The sequence below is a fragment of the Octodon degus genome, unplaced genomic scaffold (genome assembly GCF_000260255.1).
Source record: "Octodon degus isolate 3935 unplaced genomic scaffold, OctDeg1.0 scaffold00015, whole genome shotgun sequence".
NCBI lineage: Eukaryota > Metazoa > Chordata > Mammalia > Rodentia > Octodontidae > Octodon > Octodon degus.
Window position 1 is genome coordinate 14,527,117 of NW_004524591.1, and position 8,556 is coordinate 14,535,672.

Below are 8,556 nucleotides of genomic sequence, written 5' to 3' on the forward strand. Positions count from 1 at the left end.
GGCTGGGACTGGTCCCGCCGGCGCAGGGTAGCAGGAAACTCTCCGCACACTCACCGGACCTGGGCTAGGACTGGGTCTGGGGGCTCCCGGAACTCGGCACGGCCTTGCTATTTGAAGGCCACATAATTTCTTCTTCAGACTGGCTCTTGTTGCCTGCCATGCCATCTATATCCCAGGTTAACTCTGACTTCTTAGGATCTTGATTGCATCTTCAGCTTTATATTCACAGCTCCATACATAAATGTTGCCTAGCCTCACAGGCCTTTCTTTAAAATCTAAGTGGAAGCCTCCATGACCTCACAACTCTTGCATTTTACATGCCTGAAAAATCAGCCCCAGGTGAATGACACCAGGATCTGTCATCAGTTTGAGATATAACCTGTCCTCTTTGGACCATGACTAAAGAGGCCTCTGAGTGCCTCCCATGGCTGAACAGGATAAAATGAATCACTGAAAAGCATTTCCCTAGGTGACCTATCCCTTCTGGTCAGAGACCTCCTCAGAATGTAAGACTGTTGGGGGATATTTTAAATCTAAATCATAATACAGTGAGTCCTCAACTTACAAACATTTGAGTTGCAAACTTTTGCAGGTGGACTGTACAAAGCACATTTTGTTAGACTTAGGAATGAATCACATTACATTCTCACAGAACTTGTTCATAAGTTGGAGAGTTACTGTACTTGAAAAAAAAGCATTGTGGTCTCATACCGTTGGTTTGATAAGCTAAAGGACCAGGTAACTAATGTATTGGTAATATTTATAGCATGGATACACAGGACAGAGGATTGATTCTTGCCCTGGACTGAACTGAGCAAGATAGTGTGGTATTTTACTATACAACTCAAAGGATATGCAATTTAAAACTTATGCATTGATTTTTCCCAGAATTTCCCATGTTTTGTTTTTAGGCCATGCTTACTCATGGGTAAAACTGTGAAGAGAAATGCACCAAATGTTAGAAAACCATTCCCTCACTACTTGTTTTATAAGATGTTTTAACTTAAAACAACTTCACACATGGGAAAATATATTAGTTTCTACATTGGTCATTTCCATTTTGTTGAGAAAATATCTGACATTCACAGTTAGAGAAACAGTTTAATTTGGATTATAGTTTCAGAGATTTCAGTCCATAGTTTGCTCCAATGGAGGAATGTCACGGCAAAAGGCTAGGTGGAGAAAGGTTGCTCACTTCATGGTAGGTAAGAACCAGAGCATGGAGAAGAGTACCAAAGAGAGAGATGCCCTCTAAACACACAGGGCCCTCCGCATCACCTAGCAGCACACTTACCTCTGAATATTAATGTGTGAATCCACTGATGAATATAATGCCCCCATGATCCAGTCATTTCTCCAGGAGTGTTAGTCCAGTCAGGTTGACAGTTGAGCTTAAACATTGTAATTTCATCTAGAAGTCAATATTGTGGACTTAGTGTGAACCCCGGAAAGTCATTTGTTGAAATTCTAAACCTTTATAACATGATGGTATTAGAAGGTAGACCCTTTGGGAAATAGTTGCATAATGGAGATGGAACCCTCATGAGTGCAATTAGTGCCTTATAACATGGACCCCTGATCTCTCTCTAGTTCTCTGCCTGCCGTGTATTGTGAGAACTGTATAACTTGAAAAAATGCCTTCATTAGAGCTGAACACACTGACATCCTGATCTCAGACTTTCAGTTTCCATAACTGTGTGTGGGAAAAAAATCTGTTGTTTATAAGCCACCCAGTCTGTGGCATAGAATCCCCCTTTATCAGCAGTTTAACTTTCTATGGTTTTAGTTACCTCTAGTCAACAGCAGTGTGAAATAATACTATTTGTAGTACATCACTTCTCGGCCTTTTGGCTAAGATCAAGTGTAGTACAGTGAGGAATTAGACTACATTCACATAACCTTTATTACAGTATATCAAAATATTTGTTCCATCTTATTGATTACTTTCAATCTCTTACTATGCTTAATTTGTTGTGGGTGTTTTGTTTTGTGATGCAAGGTCCCACAGGTTAGCTTTGAATTCACTATGTAGCTGGCCTCACAGCAGTCTTCCTTCCTTAACCTTCTGTGTGCTGGGATTACAGGCATGCCCCATCACATAGCTTATGTGCCTCTTTTCTCAATTAAACTTTCTGATGGGCGTGTATGATTGTACATATAGAAAAAAACATAGTATAATAAGATTTGGTACTATCTGTGGTTTAGTACATACAGTGTGGGTCTTGGAGTATATCTCTCATAGATAAAGGGGGATACTTTGTTATAGCAGTTCAAGCTAAGACAACCTTCATAATATATACTTATTAAATTAAATAATACAGAATGCCATAATTAAAATATATGTTATCACTCTTCAATTTTTTTTTTTTTTTTTTTTTTTTTAGGTGGTACCAGGGACTTGTGCTTTCCAGGCAGGCACTTATGCTGCTGAGCTAACTCCTTGGCCCTCTTCAACATTTCTTGCCATTCTTTTTTGGTGGTAGGATTGAACCTAGGACTTTACACATGCTAAGCAATTGCCCTGTCATTAAGAGCTATATCATATTTTTAGCCCAAAAGACTTTTTGGCAATACCAAAGATTAAATCCAGGTCCAGATACATGCTCAGCAAATACTCTTATCACTGAGCTTCATCTCTGGCCCTTTACCCTTCTTGAAAAAAGTGCTTTTGACCATAAAAGACTAAAGATTAAGCCCCTAAAAGATTAAAAATAGGGGAAAGAAAAAGGAGAACCATGATAACTTATTCTTTGTCATTAATTGGTTCCTGGAGGCACAATGAATATCAAACAGAATTGTTTGGATATATGGGTTGCTTCCAGGGTTTAGCAACTTATTATGCATTTGTGGTGCCATAAACATTAGTATGCAAAGGCTGGGGAGATAGCTCAGAAGCCTAAGAGCCTACTAGCAAGTGCAATGACCCAAGCTATGTCCCTGGTCCTCTTCAACATTTCTTGCCATTCTTTCTTGGTGTAAGAATTGAACCTAGGACTTTATATATGTTTGATTCCCAGTACCGCATGACATGCAGTCCCCAGAACCCCAGTTGTACTGTGCCGGGTGTGATGGTGCGTGTCTGTATTCCCAGTGCTGGGAAGGCTGAGACAGGAGGATCACTAAGAGTCCAAACTGTATAGTGAGACCCTGGATCAAATAAATAAATACATAAATATTTTAAAAAACCATTGGAATATAAGTATTGCAGTAGTATGATAATTTAAGTTCTTTGAGAAGATATCTAGCAGGGGGGTGGCTGGGTCACATGAAATTTCTAATTTCAGTTCTTTGAGAAATCCTCTTATTGATTTCTTGTAATGGTTGTTCTAGTTTACATTCCCATCAGCAATGAAGGAGGATTTAGCTGTCCTAGCTCTTATTATTATTTTATTTTCTAATGATTTCCATTGGCAAATGCAAAAACATAAGGGCTGAGGAATGTATCTCAGAATGAAGGTCCTGGCTTCACTCCCCAGTACCATAATACAAAACAAAATGAAAAACCTTTGATTTTGGTATTGTTGATGTAAAGAGGTTAATAGTTCCCCTCTGCAAAAACAATTATGAAACTAGACAAAATTGTCAAAACATCAGCCACTGATGGATACTGGAAATTGACTAAAGGGAATTAAAAACTTGAGAAATAATTCTTGCAAAACTGCTTAAGGTGGGAATAGTATGAATCTGTGGCCCTTTTTTCTGGGACTATTCCTATATAGCTTCCTGGATTCCCCAGCTCCCTTGGTGAGAACTGAAACTTTTATCAGTGCAATGAACTGAATATATTTCCACATGCTGTAATTCTAACTTCAGTGAGTTAATATTTGCAGGTGGGGCCTTTGGGAAATGATTAGGATTAGATTATATCATAAGAATAGGTCCATCTCCGTTTGTGGCATTAATTCCCTTATAAGGAGAAGGAAGGACTCATGGCATGGGCTCATAGTATTTTTGTTATAGCAGCCTGAACTGTGACAAGCAGTAACTTGATTGCAGGTAAGAGTAGAAGGGGATATAGAAACCCCTTTGCTGGAAAATTGGTGAAATTTGGTTCAGAACAAACAGAGAAAACCTGCTGTTTTGCTAGTTTCAGGTTGTGGGCCTGACTTGGCCTGAGCACTGGACCAGCAGAAATTTAATAAGGACATATTCTTAATGGAGAATTGTGGAAAAGCTGAGGTAAGCTGTTCACATGGGGTGACCAGAGAGAGCCTGACAGAAAGTAAAAGCTAAGGTAGATTTGAGAACTTGCTGCAACTTTGATTACATTTTTCAATCCTCACACAGATAAACTGGCTTGAGAGTGAAAGTCTTGAACTTTCCAGGTGTGTGAACACAACCTTTGTCCGAGTTACTGGCTGATCATTAAGCTATTCAGACATGATACATCCCCAAGGGAGTCAGGCTAAAATGAATAGAAGTTCACTGATTGCATACTATCAACAAAAACAAATTCTGTAATTTAAGGTCCAAAGCAGTTACTGAAAATCTTAATAACTCTGAAAAATATAATGAATCCAAGTTACTATGTTAGTGATTTGATTCACATTTTTCTAGTTTTCTCTTCTGTATGTCTAGCAGTTTTGGTTGAATACCAAATCACTAACATAGTAACTTGGATTGATGCATTATATGTACGGGGGGTGTATCTCCTTGATAAGGTATATGATTTATGAAAACCTTTGGAACTGTCTTTTGATGAATATCTTTTGCAGCACAAAAGTTTTAATACTGATAAAGTCCAATCTATTTTTGTTTTTAAAAAATTAGGAAAAAGTCAGTTGAAACTGGTGCTAACTGGGCCTGATGCTAGATTTAGTGAAGTGTTCAAATTGGTTATTTTAATATATGAAAATAACTAAAACATACTATAGGGGCCAGGGAGATGACTCAGTGGAATAAGTGCTTCCCTGGTAAGCACAAGGGCCTGAGTTCAATCCCCGGTTCCACAAAATCAATCAATCAATCAATCAATCAATCAATCAATCATACTATAACAAGACTCAACAGAGACTCTCAAATAGAAAACCAAACTAGAAAAGAAACATGGAAGTGTTAGATTTGAAAAATACTCTATTTGATGAGAAATTCATTGTATAGTTTTAACAGCAGATAGGGGGAAAAGTAAAGATCAGTTTAAAAAAATACTTAATCTTAAAGAAAAGGGGGAAAAAAAGTTTTTTAAATATAGGGATCAGAGCCTCAGAGGCCTGTGGGACAATGTCTACCTTACAACATATATCTGATGATAATTCTAGACAAGAAAGAACAGTAAAAATCATTTAAGTAAATGACACCAAACTGTCCCAAGTTTTCACAGTTTTGAGTTAAAAACAAAAGTAGCAGTTGCAGTAAAATGAAAGGATTGTATCACATCTTGTCTTTCCCATTGAATGTAGCTATAAAAAGTGGACAGGATTCATGGGTTAAATAGGAAGGTTGGAGATGACAGCTAGAAATTTTAAGTCCCATAAATCAGTAGTGAGTTTACCTTTCACTTTGTTTCTTTTTTTTTTTTTTTTTTTTTTGTGAAATTGGGGATTGAACTCAGGCCCTTGCGCTTGCCAGGGAAGCACTTATTTCACTGAGTCGTCTCCCCAGCCCCCCTTTTTTGTTTTATATCCCTTTACTTGAACTCAGTATACCTCAAAATCCAGAAGTTGACATCAGAATAAACAGGAAAAAAACCCAGAAATTCTATTTCCTGCTTGGAAAGCATGAAATTGGTTTCCCATTGCTTTGCAAGAAGGTAGAAATCTCTCGTAATGTATTGACTCTCTCCTTCCCTTTCTCTCCTTCCTCTCACTCCCACCTCCTTATTCTGCCCTCCTTTTCTATGTTCTCTTACAACCCTGCCTGCAAAATATCTCCTGACAGCAGTATTGACACAGCTGCAATAGAGGAACCTAAAACTTGAAGCGACTTTCCTCTTCAGTTAAACAAGCTGGGATCCCAAGGATAGGGTGAATCCCTGCTTTTTTTTTTCTTTCTGCTGCTCTCTCTGCTTGAACCTGGACATAAGTGTAGTTATAGAAAGGCAGTGGCATAGTAACATAAATAAAGCTCCAGATTTGTGGCAGTATTGGAAAAATGGTATCCCAAAGAACCAGAAGTACCAAAAGGATTATGAATAGGGGAAGTATGGATAGAAGCTCTTTATTTTTTATTCCTATTATTTATTTTGAGGAAGGTCTTGTTGTGTTTCCCAGGCTAGTTTCCAACTCCTGGGCTCAAATATTCCTTGTGAAACAGGCGTGGTTCACATGCTTGTAATCTCAGCACCCAGGAGGCTGAGGCAGGAGAATCACCATGAGTTTGAGGCCAGCTCAGGCTACATAGCAAGATCCTGTCTCAAAAACAAAGCAGTCAATGTTCCTTGTGCTTCAGATTCCCAAGTAACTGAGACTGCAGGTACGCACCACCATGACCAGCAAAAGAACTCTTAATAAAGTTGTTTATGAGTTGTGATGTATGTCTCTGACCCTGAAGAATACATTTTATTTTACAAGATTTTGTATACAGAAATATTGATACACCACTACCCAAGTCCCTTATTGCCCAGTGGATGTCCAGTGGGATAACATAGAATTGAATAGTATTGTAAGAGTTCATTAATTTTTGAAACGTAGCTAAGGATACACTTATACGATGCAATAGTGCCATTCTGAGGTATTTACCCAATAGAAATTAAAATTTAAATTAACAAGGATGTAAATAAACATGTGACGAATTAGAAATAATACAACTTTAAAAAATTAGAGAACAAAAAGGAAAATTTTAAGAAGCTTGTTATTATATATAGAGCAGTATGGTATTAAAGGAAATTTTTTTAAAGGACCTGATAAACCAGATAGTAAACAAATTTAAAAAATAGAATTAGTTAGGCGTAGTGATGTGCACCTGTAATCCCAGCACTTGGGAGATTGAGGCAGGAGCATGGTTGCAAATTTGAGGCTAAACTGAACTAGAGTGAGACTCTTTTGCAAAAAATGATTAAAAACAAAATACAAGAGTAAGGATATTGGAAAGGGGATAGCTAGTTAGCTAGTTAACTAGTCACTAGAATAGAAATGCAAACCTTTTCAAATTAAAAAAAAATTTAGGAAGAAAGATCTTTTTTAAATGTGAAGGAGATTAAGGAGATGGAGAGTTTGGGGTAGGAGGGTAGAGAAAAGGAATGAAAAAAGAATTGAGTTGTATTATGAACATGTACCAACTGCGTACAAGGAGTGTAATCATTATGTAATGCAAACATATTTAAAAAAACAAAAAAAGAATATGCTTCTCATAGGAAAAAGTTATTAGCAAATATATCACAAATACGTCAAATTTTAAAATCTTGTGGTATTGAGATCAATGTATTAGTACTAATTATGAATGTGAACAGAATTAACTCACCTTTTAAAGAAAAAAGTTTTTCACTTTGACAAAATCGAACTCGGGTGTGGTGGTACATACCTATAATTACAGCTACTTGAGGAGCAGAGGCAGAACAAGTTAAAGGTTGTGCTGGGTAACTTAGACACTTTTATAATCAAACATTTTTTTAAATGTTGATAGAGCTCAGCTCTTGCCTAACACATATGAATGTGAGGCCCTGGAGTATTGTTCCCCCAACAAAGAAAAAAGAAAATAATTCAGTTGATTACAGTTTATTATAGTCAATTATAAAATACAGAAATAGCTAAACAAAATTATTCAGAAAGGGAAATAAAAAGGACAGATTTAAAAATCAAAGGGATAACAAGTATTGGGGAAAGGGAAACAACAGGACAGTTCTTTTATGCATAATAATTGTCTGTGTACAGAGTAACAAAGGAAACATGTTGATTAAGCAGAACTACAGGAGCTGCAAGGAAACATAGGTAGAAACACTATGGTAGTAGGAAACTTTACTAATTGTGTTCTTGACATAAAAGTAAGTAAAGTAATAGATGAGCGAAACAGTGGTAGGGTAAATATTAGATGTACAGTGAACTTAGCATCCCCATGACCCACTCCCTTTAAGTGGTCCCCACTTCTTCAGTTTCTCTTAACCCCCAATAAACCCATCAGATTATGATCACATTGATGAATTGTTTAGTTAATGATGTTAGTACCCTCAAAATCCAGTTACCTCTCTAGTGTCTCTTAATACAACCAAGTTCTTAAGGTTAACTTTCACACTTACCTATCTACACACCAGTGACTGCCTAGGTATACTTGGAAGAGAGCTGTCAGGGACTGAGGGCAGGGAAGGATAGAGTGGGAAGCAAGCAGACTTTTGAAAGTGATGAATACATTCACTGTCTAATTGTGCTAATGGTTTCAAAGATGTATACTTATATTAAAGTGTATCAAATTGTATACTCTAATAGTAGTTTCAATTTTGGGGAACTTTTCAAAATAAATGATTAGAGAAATACAATTAAGTTGCCATTACTATTCATAGTGGTTGGGGTAGATATATAGTTGCATTGTCTTAATGAATAGAATGATTTGTTCTAATGGTGTTTGTAAATAGGATCACAAGTCCGCATCTTGTACAGCAATTAACCACTAAGAAGAATATATGCA

The 8,556-nt window shown here is 37.1% G+C and overlaps 1 protein-coding gene and 1 pseudogene across 2 annotated transcripts in view; both read left to right on the forward strand.

Moving 5' to 3' along the window:
- Mpp6 (membrane palmitoylated protein 6) overlaps window positions 1–8,556 on the forward strand; it is a 95,907-nt gene that overhangs the window by 7,568 nt on the left and 79,783 nt on the right. The window contains exon 1 of one of the 2 annotated variants that reach the window (XM_004626470.2): window positions 4,814–4,818. The exons of the other annotated variant lie outside the window; for it this stretch is intronic. The gene's annotated coding sequence lies outside the window, so the exon portion shown is untranslated. Of the gene's footprint in view, window positions 1–4,813; window positions 4,819–8,556 lie in introns of those variants that run through there. 2 annotated transcript variants of the gene reach the window in all.
- On the forward strand, window positions 1,832–2,033 carry LOC111815374 (annotated as a pseudogene).